The sequence below is a fragment of the Bos taurus genome, chromosome 24 (assembly GCF_002263795.3).
Source record: "Bos taurus isolate L1 Dominette 01449 registration number 42190680 breed Hereford chromosome 24, ARS-UCD2.0, whole genome shotgun sequence".
NCBI lineage: Eukaryota > Metazoa > Chordata > Mammalia > Artiodactyla > Bovidae > Bos > Bos taurus.
This window is the reverse complement of record NC_037351.1, coordinates 36,767,076-36,783,309: the sequence shown is the minus strand read 5'-3', so window position 1 is coordinate 36,783,309 and position 16,234 is coordinate 36,767,076. Positions and strand designations below refer to the sequence as shown.

At 39.7% G+C, this 16,234-nt stretch overlaps 1 long non-coding RNA gene across 1 annotated transcript in view; it reads left to right on the top strand.

The window, feature by feature from the left end:
• The window catches only part of LOC112444165 (uncharacterized), a 53,532-nt gene extending 38,360 nt beyond the window's left edge, over positions 1-15,172 (top strand). Inside the window, exons 2-4 of the long non-coding RNA XR_003032397.2 lie at positions 12,032-12,144; positions 12,473-12,644; positions 14,678-15,172. This is a non-coding gene — a long non-coding RNA (uncharacterized lncRNA). The remainder of the gene's footprint in view (positions 1-12,031; positions 12,145-12,472; positions 12,645-14,677) is intronic.
• Positions 15,173-16,234: the final 1,062 nt, after the last annotated feature.

The following is a 16,234-nucleotide window of genomic DNA, read 5'->3' as shown; positions in this document are numbered from 1 at the left end:
GAAGCAGCTAATATGATCGACCCCTATTCTGCTCTCTAAGTGCTTGAGGAGAATGAAATCAGAAAGCTGCCTATGAAAACTGCCTAGAGATATAAAAAGATATATATATATATATATATATATATATATATAGTTTTAAAGACTATACAGCTTAAGTGTGTTTGCTCTGGGGATGAAAAATAAATTCCGTGTAAAGTGGGGTTACTCACTAGTTGCTTTTATATTAGGATGCTTCAGCCTGCCATGCCTTCTAGCTGGAACGTGACATATAAATTTCGTTAGAAAATATTTCTTCGGGGTTGTCAGAGGTTGAAAGAGGAACACGGAGACTGGAGGATCACAAAGACAGGATCTGAGGTGGGGGGTATGCTAAGGGGATGCTTAGGGAGAAGAGAAGAAATGAAAAGGTCTTTGTTGTTATAGACAAGCCCTGGGTTTGCTTCCAGAAGAGAGTGCAGTGGTTGTGGTTTCTCTGATTTGTAGAGACAGGCTCTGGAGGTTCCTTGAGGGCAATCTTTCTTCCCTTGACTTCCAAACTCCATGTTCTTCTTCTCTCCCTGCCTGAAACCTCAATTTCTCTGCCTGTCCTTGCTCTCTGGTTCTTCCTTCCCGTCCCTGTCATGTTTGTAATTGTCTCAACACTCCCACAGTCATCAGATTACTTGTCTGTTGTTCTTTCTTTAGAAGGCCCCGGGACAAAGAGTATAAAGCTTTTTTGGGGTGAGGGAAGGAAATGAATCAGGCTCTTAATGAAAAATAAGGACAACAGGCCTTGAAACTCTAGTGGAGACATAATATTAATGGAATAGTGTCTCTGTTTTATTTTCAAGCTAATCTTAACAGTCAGGTCAGGACCCAAACTTTCACTGTAATTCTTAACAGCTTCTCATCTCAAAATGAGGGAAAAACCTTGACTTCTCACGGTGGATGACAACAACTCCCCTGGAAGAGGTTTTTCTTGGCACTTTGGTTAAAAAAGGCTCTCATATGATTATATCATGTGGTGTAAGAAGCTAACAATTTGTGCTTCTATTTATCGGTCTAATACTATCTATCTATCTATCAAGAGTTAATCATGTGGTCTTACCTCCTTTGATTCGGCAGTGGGCAGATGACCCATTCCTGGCCAATGGAACTCAAGGGTCAGTCTACTGGGGCGCTTCTGGGAAAGGTTTCTTTAACTCAAAAAGAAAACAACAAAAAACAAGCAAGAACAGACACCAGTATGCAGTGCCCCTCTTCTCTGGATGTTGTCTGACAGCTGTGATGCTTAGAATTTCAGCCTCTGGGACCATGAAGAGAGGCAATACTAATACATCAGAGTGGAAGGGGGAATGAACTCAGGTCCTGGTGATCATCCTACCAGTAAAACAATCTTGTTTATTGTCTGTTTTGTCATGCCTCTTATTGGTTAAACTATTTGTCAGTGCAGCTTGGTCTAAAATGCTGTCGTATGGTTTACTAATATAATTCTTTTATTAAAAAAATTAAATTTATTTACTTTTAATTGAAAAGTAATTGCCTTAAGTATTGCGTTGGTTTCTGCCAAACATCAACACGAATCAGCCATAAGTTAATTCTTTCAAATATACCCTGGACATATTCGAGGTAAGTCTATAGACATAGATTGAAATATGAGCAGCGACAAAGAAGAAATACAGGGGGGAGTTGAGAACTTAGACTCCAAAACCATTTGCCTCGGTGTTCTTCTCTCTTCTATCTCTTAGTACATGGCTGAAGCTGGGAAAATTGTTTAGCCCTTCTGGGTCTCAGTTGCCTGATGTTAAATGCGAATAATAATAGGACTTGCCTAGGGCTAAATGAGTAATGGAGGCAAAGCAATGAGCACAGTGGCTGGCACAGATTACATATGCAGTAAGTATTCGTTGGGCTTCCCTGGTGACGCAGTGGTAAAGCATTTGCCTGCCAATGCGGGAGATGCAAGAGGAGCAGGTTCGATTCCTGGGTTGGGGAAGATTCCCTGGAGTAGGAAATGGCAAACCACTGCAGTATTGGGTTGTCCAACTGGAAAATCCCACAAAAAGAGGAGCCTGGTAGGCTACAGTCCATGGGGTCACAAAAGAGTCAGATGTAACCGGGCACTCACACACCAGAGGTGATGCTTCCTTCAAGTAGCAGTAGATGGTTGGGACTTAGCTATTGACTAGTATAAATTTGGGCTTTACCTAATTACTTATATCAAATCATCAGTGAGAATTGGGAGTTAGCTGCATTGCAGGAGGGAATAACGTGACTGGTTTAGATTGTTCTCAATTGGAGCAAAGGGTTATGTCTGTCCCCAAGCTGAATACTTAACTGTTACCTGTTCAAACACCCAATGGCATGTTTGCTCCCAATATACGTTTGTGTTGACCTTACGATGTAGTTGTGCTCACTTGCAAATTGTTTTACGGAAATAAACAGTGTGAGATAGATAAGCATTCTTCACTTAAGAATGTGAGGCTGACTTTTAGCTGTAGCTGCTTATCAGAAACCCTGGGTAGCATCCTAGCATTTCTTGTAGAATTCTGTAATAGTTTAAGTGTCATGCAAAACATTTTGCCATTTATCATTATAATGTAATAGAGAGGTACCTTATGGGGATAAGGATAGAAGAAAAGGCTTTTATATGATTACATTGTATGGTGATAAATGCTAACAATTTGTTCTTATTATGAGAGCAGTCTTCTGAAGAGAATTCTTGATAAATTTTGCAATTGCTCTTCCCTAGATGTATATAGATATAACATATTATATCATAAATATAGATAACAAAATTAGATATAGGAAAGAGGAATTGAGAATTTGTCTGGATAGAACAAATGAGAATTTGTGCATGTCTGCTCAGGTCTCGTTTTGATTAAAGAATGACTGGGAAGAATGGGGAAAAAGAACAATTCAAAGAAAATATTTACTGGAATTATAATCCATGCCTTTGCAATCCATGACCTCTGGAATAAATTATTGAAGGGCACATAAGCAGAGGTCAGAAAGAATATTCCTTAGATATCTGAGCTGGAACAATACATAGACTGAGAATTATTAGACGTCCAGAGATAAATTTATCTGTATTCCTAAGGCTCAGCTCACAAGATAAGTAAGAGGCCTTCTACTGCCCCTTGGAGTTCATTTTGGAGCTGCTGAGCTGACAATGTACGTGCTTCAAAAAGGTGGTGGTTCCTGGTGGTCCAGTGGCTAAGACTCGGCACTCCCAATACAGGAGGCCTGAGTTCGATCCCTGCCCAGGGAACTAGATCCCATATGCTGCAAGTAAGACCTAGCACAGCCAAATAAATAAATATTAAAAAGAAAAGAAAGTGGTCTTTCTGACTCCAGTAACTTTAGAGTCAATGTTCCCAGGCTAGAAAGAGCTCAAAAGTTCTGGTAGAGTCTACCTGTTACTGTATATCTGGAAAGAGGTAAAGTGGCTGTGTATTTTACTTGACTGACGAATAAGTCAATGTCAGTCAACCAAAACTTAGTGTTTACTGTATACTTAGTGTTGTGAAAGGTACTATGAGATGTCAGGAAACCATAATCCACGGCTCCTACTCACTAAATGCCATAATCAAGATTTATAACCAGGTCTACCTGTCTCTAAATCCTATATATTTTACTATGCTCTACCGTTGGCTAGGCATTTGTCTTACATTATTTTATTTAATATTTACTGTAAGCTTTCAAAGAAATGATAATTATTTATAATTTATGAAGAAACCAACCATTTCAGCAGAAGGAACCCAGTTAGGGATCTGTGACAACCTGGAGGGAGGGGGTGGGAAGGGAGGTGGGAGGGGGTTTCCGGTGGGAGGGGGTTTCCAGAGGGTGGGGACACATATATGCCTATGGCCAATTCATGTTGATGTAAGGCAGAAACCATCACAATATTGTAAAGTAGTTATCCTCCAATTAAAATAAATAAATACATTTAAGAAAAGAAAAAAAAAGAGAAATGAAAAAGCATTTTTCATAATCAAAGGAACGAAGCCAATTGCACCCTATATACATGCTCTGCTTATGCTGCTGTGAAAGCCTTACCATTCTCACCTTGTATGAGGAAGCAAAGGTCCAGAGGAGGTAAATAACTTCCTAAGGTTTTACTGCTAGAGCAGTATATGCAGAGCTCATGTATAAACCTAAGCCTGCTGATTTTCCCTTATCTCATGCTGCCTTCCTCTCGACTGGGAATTGAAGCCTAGCCAAGGCAGACAGGATTTTTATGGACAGACAGGAGAGTCGGAGAAGGCACTGGCTCCCCACTCCAGTACTCTTGCTTGGAGAATCCCATGGATGGAGGAGCCTGGTGGGCTGCAGTCCATGGGGTCGAGAAGAGTCGGACACGACTGAGCGACTTCACTTTCACTTTTCACTTTCATGCATTGGAGAAGGAAAGGGCAACCCACTCCAGTGTTCTTGCCTGGAGAATCCCAGGGACGGGGGAGCCTGGTGGGCTGCCGTCTATGGGGTCACACAGAGTCTTAGCAAGTGACTTAGCAGCAGCAGAAGGAGAGTATGTAGGAATGATAGCTACCTATTTCTTCAGGTGATTAGAGAGGTGCCATACAACTCTAAACAAGGTTAACCCTCCTAGGAGTACTTTGCTCATAATAGGTATTTAATACCTTTTAGTTGAATGAGGGAAGAGCTGAAAATTCTGATCCCGATTCTTAAACCTGCTCATAAGAGACTTTTTCATGAACAAAAATTTGTCTTCAAAGGGTGTTCAACACACTCTCTTAGCCCAGTTTTCTTGTGACACATGCTTTGTTGGTCAGTTGCTCAGTCGTGTCCGATCTTTGCAACCCAATGGACTGCCACACGCCAGGCCTCCCTGTCCATCACCAACTCCCGGAGTTTGTTCAAACTCATGTCCATTGAATCAGTGATGACATCCAACTGTCTTATCCTTGACCATCCCCTTCTCCACCTGCCTTCAGTCTTTCTCAGCATCAGGGTCTTTTCCAATGAGTTGGCTCTTTGCATCAGGTGGCCAAAGTATTGAAGCTTCAGCTTTAGCATCAGTCCTTCCAATGAATATCCAGGGTTGATTTTGTTTAGGGTTGACTGGTTTTGATCTCCTTGCAGTCCAAGGAACTCTCAAGAGTCTTCTCCAGCCGATGATCACTAATTTTAAAATGACTGGAGGTGAAAAAGAAAGTCTGAATTGGAAGCCACACTAGACCTCAATGCATGTGGAATCGGTGCCCTTTTTCCATCTGCTTCTGGAGGATGTAGAAGCCACAGGCCAATAGCACACATCTTCGTGTTACCATTTATCAGGCCCAGTGGTGCTCTCTCACCAGATGGGCTTTTATGAGCAGTAGAGTTGTTTTTCTTTTTACATAGCTTACCTACATCCCTTTTAAATTGTAATTCGGCTCTGAAGTACCAGGAAAATGAACTGCTTGGCATAACCACTAGTTTGAAAAGCTTAAATATTACCCATTTTGTGCAAGTTGTATTTTGAGATTTAGAAAAAGTTCATCTAAAGGGTGAAAAAAAGTAGTCAAAGCAGTCTTTTTTCAGAAACATCAAGTTTCCCATTGTTAATTAGTTGATATAATACTTGTAATGTGCTTAGAAGATGAAAAGCACTGTGTAATTAAGTGTCGCCTTTCTTATCAGTACCAATAGACTTTAATCACATTATAAGATCATAGTCTATCTATTTTGCTCCACTAGAGAGTTTCTTTCTTTTCCCTTCTTTAGAAGAAAATAAAGAAAGAAATTATTCTCTCTGTGTTTCCTGCTCTTAAACCAACTGGGACTTCTGTAGTTTTTGTGGGTTTTGTAATCCAGTCATAGGTACATAGGGCCTTCCCTGGTGGCGCTAGAGGTCAAGAACCCGCCTGCAATGCCAGAGACATAATGAGACATGGGTTCGATCTGTGCCGGGTCAGGAAGGTGCCCTGGAGGAGGAGATGGCAACCGACTTCATTATTCTTGCCTGAGAATCCTATGGACAAAGGAGCCTGAAAGGCTACAGTCCATAGGCTTCCAAAGAGTGGAACATGATGGCAGTGACTTGGCACACACGCATGCATAGATCCATACTGCTTGGGAGTGGGGGGTGTCCTGTGGGGGGTCTGGAGTGGCAGTGAATGTCAATGCATCTCTCTAATCCTGACCTCTGTCCTCTTCTGAGTCTTCTACCTGTTGCTGTTTATTGGACAGCTGTCCTCAGGTGTTGACTGACCCCCAAAATAAAATGTGATTTGAACCAAGCTGCCCCTAACTTTATTCTAATTTAGGTACTGTCATCCTTCTTTACTCTCAGGATTGTAAATTGTAGTTACCATTTATTGCTCCTCTCTTCAGTCTCATTCGTCCAGCCAGTTATTAAGTCTCAGACTTACTGGCTTTGTCTCCTCTTTACCAAGACCCCAGTGGCAGCCTTTGTTTAGATCTTCTACATACTTGTCACTTTTTTGCTTCCTCTTGCTTATAATATAAGCACATTCTTATATATTTTTTTCACATTCTTAGATTTTGAAAGAGTCCTTGAGGATCCCAGATGAAAGACTTTTTTCCTTTAAACAAAGAATTTCAACTATGAGCAACAGTCTCATACACTATGGATAGCATTTGTTATTATTATCTTCTGATGTTAGTAACTTACAATTCTAGAAGTCCTGTTTAGGAAAGTCCTAACAGTTTGCTGGGGAGAGATAACTAAGTAGATTTTTTCCATTAGTGAATTGTTTATTTCACAATTGATCAATGTTAACATACTCTTTATTTCAGTGGAGAAATAATTCCAAAAAGAATGAAGGGATGGAGCCAAAGCAAAAACAATACCTACTTGTGGATGTGACTGGTGATAGAAGCAAGGTCTGATGCTGTAAAGAGCAATATTGCATAGGAACCTGAAATGTCAGGTCCATGAATCAAGGCGAATTGGAAGTGGTCAAACAGGGGATGGCAAGAGTGAACGTCGACATTCTAGGAATCAGAGAACTAAAATGGACTGGAATGGGTGAATTTAACTCAGATGACCATTATATCTACTACTGAGGGCAGGAATCCCTTAGAAGAAATGGAGTAGCCATCATGGTCAACAAAAGAGTCCGAAATGCAGTACTTGGATGCAATCTCAAAAACGACAGAATGATCTCTGTTCGTTTCCAAAGCAAACCATTCAATATCACAGTAATCCAAGGCTATGCCCCAACCAGTAACGCTGAAGAAGCTGAAGTTGAGTGAAGACCTACAAGACCTTTTAGAACTAACACCCCAAAAAGATGTCCTCTTCATTATAGGGGACTGGAAAGCAAAAGTAGGAAGTCAAGAAACACCTGGAGTAACGGGCAAATTTGGCCTTGGAATATGGAATGAAGCAGGGCAAAGACTAATAGAGTTTTGCCAAGAAAATGCACTGGTCATAACAAACACCCTCTTCCAACAACACAAGAGAAGACTCTACACATGGTCAACACCGAAATCAGATTGATTATATTCTTTGCAGCCAAAGATGGAGAAGCTCTATACAGTCAACAAAAACAAGACCAGGAGCTGACTGTGGCTCAGATCATGAACTCCTTATTGCCAAATTCAGACTTAAATTGAAGAAAGTAGGGAAAACCACTAGACCATTCAGGTATGACCTAAATCAAATCTCTTATGAGTATACAGTGGAAGTGAGAAATAGATTTTAGGGCCTAGATCTGATAGATAGAGTGCCTGATGAACTATGGAATGAGGTTTGTGACATTGTACAGGAGACAGGGATCAAGACCATCCCCATGGAAAAGAAATACAAAAAAGCAAAATGGCTGCCTGGGGAGGCCTTACAAATAGCTGTGAAAAGAAGAGAAGCGAAAAGCAAGGGAGAAAAGGAAAGATATAAGCATCTGAATGCAGAATTTCAAAGAATAGCAAGAAGAGATAAGAAAGCCTTCCTCAGCGGTCAATGCAAAGAAATAGAGGAAAACAACAGAATGGGAAAGACTAGCGATCTCTTCAAGAAAATTAGAGATACCAAGGGAATATTTCATGCAAAGATGGGCTCGATAAAGGACAGAAATGGTATGGACCTAACAGAAGCAGAAGATATTAAGAAGAGGTGGCAAGAATACACAGAAGAACTATACAAAAAAGATCTTCATGACCCATATAATCACGATGGTGTGATCACTCCCCTAGAGCCAGCCATCCTGGAATGTGAAGTCAAGTTGGCCTTGGAAAGCATCACTATGAACAAAGCTAGTGGAGGTGATGGAATTCCAGTTGAGCTATTTCAAATCCTGAAAGATGATGCTGTAAAAGTGCTGCACTCAATATGCAAGCACATTTGGAAAACTCAGCAGAGGCCACAGGACTGGAAAAGGTCAGTTTTCATTCCAATCCCAAAGAAAGGCAATGCCACAGAATGCTCAAACTACTGCACAATTGCACTCATCTCACATGCTAGTAAAGTAATGCTCAAAATTCTCCAAGCCAGGCTTCAGCAATACGTGAACCGTGAACTTCCAGATGTTCAAGCTGGTTTTAGAAAAGGCAGAGGAACCAGAGATCAAATTGCCAACATCTGCTGGATCATGGAAAAAGCAAGAGAGTTCTAGAAAAACATCTATTTCTGATTTATTGGCTATGCCAAAGCCTTTGACTGTGTGGATAACAATAAACTGTGGAAAATTCTGAAAGAGATGGGAATACCAGACCACCTGACCTGCCCCATGAGAAACCTGTATGCAGGTCAGGAAGCAACAGTTAGAACTGGACATGGAACAACAGACTGGTTCCAAATAGGAAAAGGAGTACGTCAAGGCTGTATATTGTCACCCTGCTTATTTAACTTATATGCAGAGTACATCATGAGAAACGCTGGACTGGAAGAAGCACAAGCTGGAATCAAGATTGCCGGGAGAAATCTCAATAACCTCAGATATGCAGATGACACCACCCGTATGGCAGAAAGTGAAGAAGAACTCAAAAGCTTCTTGATGAAAGTGAAAGAGGAGAGTGAAAAAGTTGGCTTAAAGCTCAACATTCAGAAAACGAAGATCATGGCCTCTGGTCCCATCACTTCATGGGAAATAGATGGGGAAACAGTGGAAACAGTGTCAGACTTTATTTTTGGGGGCTCCAAAATCACTGCAGATGGTGACTGCAGCCATGAAATTAAAAGACGCTTACTCCTTGGAAGGAAAGTTATGACCAACCTAGATAGCATATTCAAAAGCAGAGACATTACTTTGCCAACAAAGGTCTGTCAAGCCAAGGCTATGGTGTTTCCAGTGGTCGTGTATGGATGTGAGAGTTGGACTGTGAAGAAAGCTGAGCACTGAAGAATTGATGCTTTTGAACTGTGGTGTTGGAGAAGACTCTTGAGAGTCCCTTGGACTGCAAGGAGATCCAACCAGTCCATTCTGAAGGAGATCAGCCCTGGGATTTCTTTGGAAGAAATGATGCTAAAGCTGAAACTCCAGTACTTTGGCCACCTCATGCGAAGAATTGACTCATTGGAAAAGACTCCGATGCTGGGGGGATCGGGTGCAGGAGGAGAAAGGGACGACAGAGGATGAGATGGCTGGATGGCATCACTGACTCGATGGATGTGAGTCTGAGTGAACTCAGGGAGATGGTGATGGACAGGGAGGCCTGGCGTGCTGCAGTTTATGGGGTCGCAAAGAGTTGGACATGACTGAGTGACTGAACTGAAGTGAACTGAACATACTCTTTAAACTTTTATATTGAAACTCATAATTAAAAAATTATGTATTTATAATGCCAGCACCCAACTATGTAGGGCGAAACAAAGCAATGAATTCATAGTCACAAAGAGCTATTTATATCGGGAGGAAAAACTCTCTTCTATCCTTTCGGATATCTGGGCCTAAGAATTACACTGATTCCTGGATCTGGAGTATCCTCTGGAGGATGGCTGAGCAACCCAGTCCAGTATTCTAACCTGGAGAATCCCTTGGACAAAAGGAGCCTGACGGGCTACATTCCATAGGGTCGCAAATAGGCAGACAGGACTGAAGAGACTGAGCAGGCAAGACAGATTTACAGGAGAAATGTGTATATGTATATTTTTTTTGTTGAATTTTTATGTATGCAGGGAAGCCTTCACAAGGGAATGAAGACATGAAGTGACCAGAGCTGGAAGCTTTTATATCTTTTAGACAAAGAAGTAATAAATTTGTGAAGAATTCACATAACAAAGGAGTTTGGGCTATGGATAGTGAATAGTGAAAAAGTAGTGACTAGACACTACCATGTGTAAAATAGACAGCTAGTGGGAGGCTGCTGCATAGCATGGGGAGCCCAGCTCAGCGCTCTGTGATGATCTAGAGGGGTGGGATGGGGGAGATGGGAGGGAGGCTCCAGAGGGAAGGGTATGCATACACATGTAGCTGCTTCTCATTGTACAGCAGAAACCAAAACAACATTGTAAAGCAATTATACTCCAATTTAAAAATGTAGTAACTAGAAAGATAAGGGTTAACCTAACAGGTCTGTTTATACAGCCTCCATGGCCCTGAATCCCCAGTCGCTGGTGATGAGGATGTCTTCTATCCTCCTGGTGGAGAGAAGGTGCCTTTCACATGGAGCCATAATCCCTATGGTCATTTTAGCCTTTGGTCTGTATTTACTCAAACAGTTTCAAAACTTCCCACTATCATCATTTTACCTTGGCTTCTCTGTTTCAGAGTTCTTTGTTTTGATTTACTTTGTCTTTGATTGGAATTACCATTTAGTAGTTTTTCAAAGAAGGATTGTGTTCACGTGCTTTCCTTTAAATAATGCCTTATTTGCTTTTTTCCCCCCTCCTGAGCTCATTAAACATACTTTTAAATCTCTTTTTGAACAAAAACCCAGTATGTTTCACAAATTTGTCATCCTTTCTCAAGGTTCTCATACAACCTCAGTCTTTAAAATTATACATGTACTGCAGTCTTTGGCTGTGTAATGTTACTATCATTTAACTCATCAACAATAGCCATATTTTGAGTAATGCAATTGTACAGTTATGAGCAAAGTCTTGACATTATCCCTTTTATAATTTTTACATTTTAAAGTTTTATTGTGTTTTATCATACGCACAAATAACAGACTCTTAAGTGTTGGTAATCCCTTAGAGATCCTCTAATCAACCTTGAACTCCATGAATTTTGTGTCTTCTTATCGTATCATTGAGAAATTACCCAACCCCTGCTTGAATTCTTCCCAGAGCTCGCTATTTTAGCTGAAGCTCTTTTCATTGTTGAAAATTCTTCTTACATTGAATAGAAAGCTCTGTCATTGTCATTTCTGATCATTAGTTGATATAATGAGAGTATGTCCATCTTCTCTTTCTTGAGAGTCTTTCAACAGTTTGAAGAATATGTCTAACCTGACTCTTCTCCACTCACACTTTCTTCCTTTGTTATCTCTATTCTGAAGAAAGGTTTCCAGGGAGAATTTTACTTGTAACCTCCCCTTCTTTTTAATTTACCTGATACCCTTTTAAATTACTTTACTTCCTTTTGCAAATTCTGTGAAAATACCGTTTATGAGGATGGATTGTTTAGTGAGTAAAATTATAAAGTCATTTGTATTTAAGAATATACAAGATATCTGTGTAGTATAAATTCATGTCTACTCACAAGCATTGATTTAACAAAATAAATGTGCATTTAACAATTTAACAAAATTTATTTTAGCAATTTTATTTTAACAAAATTAAAATATTACACATATGTTGAGGATTGATGTTGTGTGCCTCAAATAAAAAAAAATCTGTGAGAACACATAAAAAGCATCCCTTTGGACAGGAGGCCTAGAGTATAAGACATGGGGGAATATGATTCCCTCCACATTGGGTGAGGGGGAGACAGCACAGGTTGCTCCCTCCATCCAGTGTAGGAGATGAAATTCTCTAAAGAGCCGTTCCAGGATGGAGCCTATTTGAAGATGGTTTTCATCTCCAATTTCTGTGGACATGTCTGACCTTTACTATTACTAAATAAGTTAAGACCAAGAGGAAACACCAGTGCCCTTTCTCTCCCTCTTCTCCATTTCTTTCTCTCTCTCTTTTTCTTGTCAGAACAAACAGAAGATGGAGAAGAGGTGGACTGCTGCTGTTAGTTTCTCAGCAGCACTGGGAAAAACTCTCTGTGGCAGAGTAAACGATAGAGAACCTAGTCCAGTTTCTGAAATGTAAGTCCAAGTACACTTGGTGTCAGCCTTCCTCTTAATGACCTCATGATAATTATCCAAAATGAACCCAAACCACAGCACCATGAGCACATAGTGTTTTCAGATTCTTGATCTGGACCGCTTTTTTGACTAATGCAAATCGTTTTCATCATCCTATTTAGGCTAGTTTATGCTGTTGGCTCATATTGATTTTATCCTAAAATAAATTAGCAGGTAATTTTCATAAGAAATGCAGTTAAAGCAGATCTCCTTATGCTATTCTTGTGCAATTAAAAAAAATTTAAATGTAAAATTTTATTTTATTTTTGTCTAATTTTGTTTGATGTAGTTTCAAGCACCAAGATAATTTTGAAATTGGGTCCATCAAGCATCACCCTACTGCTTTATTTGGCTTTCTATGAGAATCTGATAAAGATATCTTCATTTAGATAAAAATGACACAGCTGTTGACTGAAACAGGAGCAAGGTCAGAGTCCTATGGCATGACACAGATCTTCCAGGTGGGTGTTTAGCCATGAGTCAACATTCTGGATACTTCATGCAGGTTAGCTGGCCTTGGATCCATGCAACTCATGCAGCCAAAATTTCAGTGTTTTAGCCATGCAAACCAGTAAGCTCACATTTTAATGGAAAAGGTGTCTAATATTAAGATATATGGCACAGACAGTATTCTCCAATATAATACTGCCTTCACATTTTAATGGAAAAGATGTCTAACATTAAGATATATGGCATAGACAGCATTCTCCAATATAATACTCCCTTCTTAAGTATTTGACTTTCCCCCTATTTTCTTCTCTATTATTTTCATTATGTTTAATTAAGCTATTTGGTCATTTTTCCCCCCAAAGTACTTTTTAAATCCATTCTCATTACTCTGCTCTGTTATCAATTTGAGGCATTCTGAATGGACCACATAACTGAAGCTGTTCTGGCACATAGATATGTACTCAAAGGAAATGATATGCTTGGTTACTTGCTGATTATTTATATGAGGATTAGGAATCATGCCTCTTCTGCATTAAGCTCGAGTGGTTCTTAACATTTGAATGTTAGCTTTCTAAAGAAACCAAAACAAAGCATTTATCTTCCAGAAACTGATCTATAGAAATGGAGAAATTGATTTAATTTTCTCCCATCCAGATGTAGCTTGTGGGATTCTAGCCTACAGGTGAAATAATAAGAAAAAATCTGAGGCAAAGAGATGGCAGGATGCTAGAAATTTTAAATGGTTTTAATGAAATTTTATGATCTGTCACATCAACTGGATTGAACTGTTTCCAGACAAAAAAAGATGAGTGAAAGACAAACACAGAGGATATGTAATAATAAAGGATGAGTTTGGCAGAAGATAGGTTTCCTTCTCTGTTCCCAAATGGAGGGATAAAGTAGACTTTCCTTTGTAGAAAAGAGAAAATAGCTCTTTCCCACCTTGATAGACACCTGCAGATCTGGGTATGTCCTTAAACTTTGTCTCATATCTCGGCAATATGGTTCTGAAATAGAGTGTGTCTGGGACATACTGGCAGAGATTATTTCTTCATATTCAAATAACAATGATGAAAAATCAGTTATGAAGCTCTGCATTACATGATAACTTGCAATGAGTTGACAGTATCAGAGAAATGAAGGGAATATATAAGAACATCACAACAGTTAGGCTACATAGTTAGAACTCGTTTAGCTGTCAAGAGGCCAGTTATATAATCATAACGTTTCTGAGTTGTAAGAGTCCTTAAGATTGTTTACTCCAACCCTCTTATTTTTAGAACGCAATGATTTATTTGCTTTTGGGAAAAGATTTCCAACTTTAAAGATAATTAGGTATACATTAAGGCTCTTTGTGCCAAGATAAAACAATTAGTAAAGAGTGTTCAATAGTTCTAGTATAATAACAACAATAAAAGTGAACATTTACTGAGTGCCAGGTACCATCCTAAAAACTTTGTCTGTATTAGCACTGTTATTCCTTACAATCACCATAGGAGATGGGTGTAATTTTTATATCTCATTTTTTTCTGTTGGGGAGGCAGGTAATTTGCCTAAGAACTGAGATGTGGCAGAGTCCCAAGAAATCTAGTTCTGTAGCTTATAACACTTGCGCATGATGCTGTCCTGCCTGTCAGGATTATGGATACATAAAGCAACTACAAGCCTGAAGTGTTAACTACAGTATTTGCTGAAAGTTGATTAATCAATGGAATAGATATTCAAGGATGCTATGTTGGTAGCTCAGATGGCAAAGAATCCACCTGCAGTGCGGGAGACCTGGGTTCAATCCCTGGGTCAGGAAGATCCCCTGGAGAAGAGAATGGCCACCCACTCCAGTATTCTTGCCTAGGGAATTCCATAGACAGAGAAGCCTGGTATGCTACAGCCCGTGGGGTTGCGAAGAGTCGGGCATGACTGAGTGATTAACACACATGTTGGCAGTTCTAGATTGAAAATGTAAAAATGCTGGATTTGTCAAGTTTAAGTACTGTCCCCAGGAGGTTTGCTTTATTTATAATAAAATTTCTCTTCTTTGTCCCAGGTTCCTTGCTGGGGATTTCTGAAACCCTTGGAACTTCCCAAGTGATAGAAGTGTTTCTGTTATTCATGAGCCCCTTGGATCACATCTGAGTTTATGATAATGAGGCTGGCTGTCAGAAAAACCAACCATATGATTATGGAATTGAAACTTTGAGACAGCCTGACCTATGGGGAGGGACGGAGGCTAGAGACTGAGTTAAGTCATGTGACCAATGATTCAATCAGTCATGCTTATGTAATGAAACCCAAGTAAAAATTGGGTTTAATTTCATTTCATTAATTAATGAAACCCAACTTAAAATTCTGGATACTGAACTCAGTGATGGTTCCTGGTTGGTGAACATGTTGATGTGCTGGGAGGGTGATGTACCTTGATTTCATGAAGACAGGGCACAGAAGCTCTGAGTTTGGGACCATCTTAGACCTCGTCCTGTGTGTCTCTTTATTTGGCTGTTCTTGAGTTACAACTCCTTTTTAATAAAACTGTCATCATAAAGATAGCATTTTCCTGAATTCTGTGGGTCATTCTAGTGAATTATCAAACATTAGGGGGCTTGTGGTAACCCCCCACATTTGTAGCTCATTGGTCTGAAGTGAGGCAATCTTCTTGTAGGCTGGGCCCTTTAACTGGTGGGGTCTGTGTTAACCCCACATGGTTCATACCAGAATTGAATTGAGGTATACCAGATGGAATTGAAGCATAATATGGTGAACAAAGATAAGCACTAATCTAGCATTGAAACATATATATTGCTGTATGTAAAATAGATAGCCAGTAGGAACTTGCTGTATGATGCAAGGAGCTCAGCCTGGTGCTCTGTGACAACCTAGAGCGATGGGGTGGAGTGGGAGGTGGGAGGGAGGTTCAGGAGGGGGCATATGTACTGATTCATGTTGATGTATGGCAGAAACCAACACAACCTTGTAAAGCAATTATCCTCCAATTAAAAATAAATAAATTAAAAAAGATAAGCACAAATCATTATTTCCTCTTATTTGGTAACAAAGCTAAGACTTCATTTCATTAAGTACTGAAGTCAAGGTTGTAGAGAGGTGCAAAAGATGACTCTGGTTTTGAGCTCCTCTTGAAGGCTGTTTGTGCATATATAAATTCATGGTATGAGTATGTATATAAAATAGGAACTTTTGAAAAAAATGAAGTATATTTGGTTTTATGTTAGTTTCAGGTGTATAGCAAAGTGATTCAGTTATATATATATATATACACACACACATATATACACATACACACATATATACACACACACACATGTATACACATACACACACATATACACACACACACACATATACAAACACACACACACACATATATACACACACACACATATATACAAACACACACACACACACATATATACACACACACACATATATACAAACACACACACACACACACACACACACATATATATATACACTTTAGATTCGTTTCTATTATGGATTATTACAGTATTACAATCTATTGAATATAGGCCCTCTGCTATGGCACCCCACTCGGGTACTCTTGCCTGGAAGGTCCCATGGACAGAGGAGC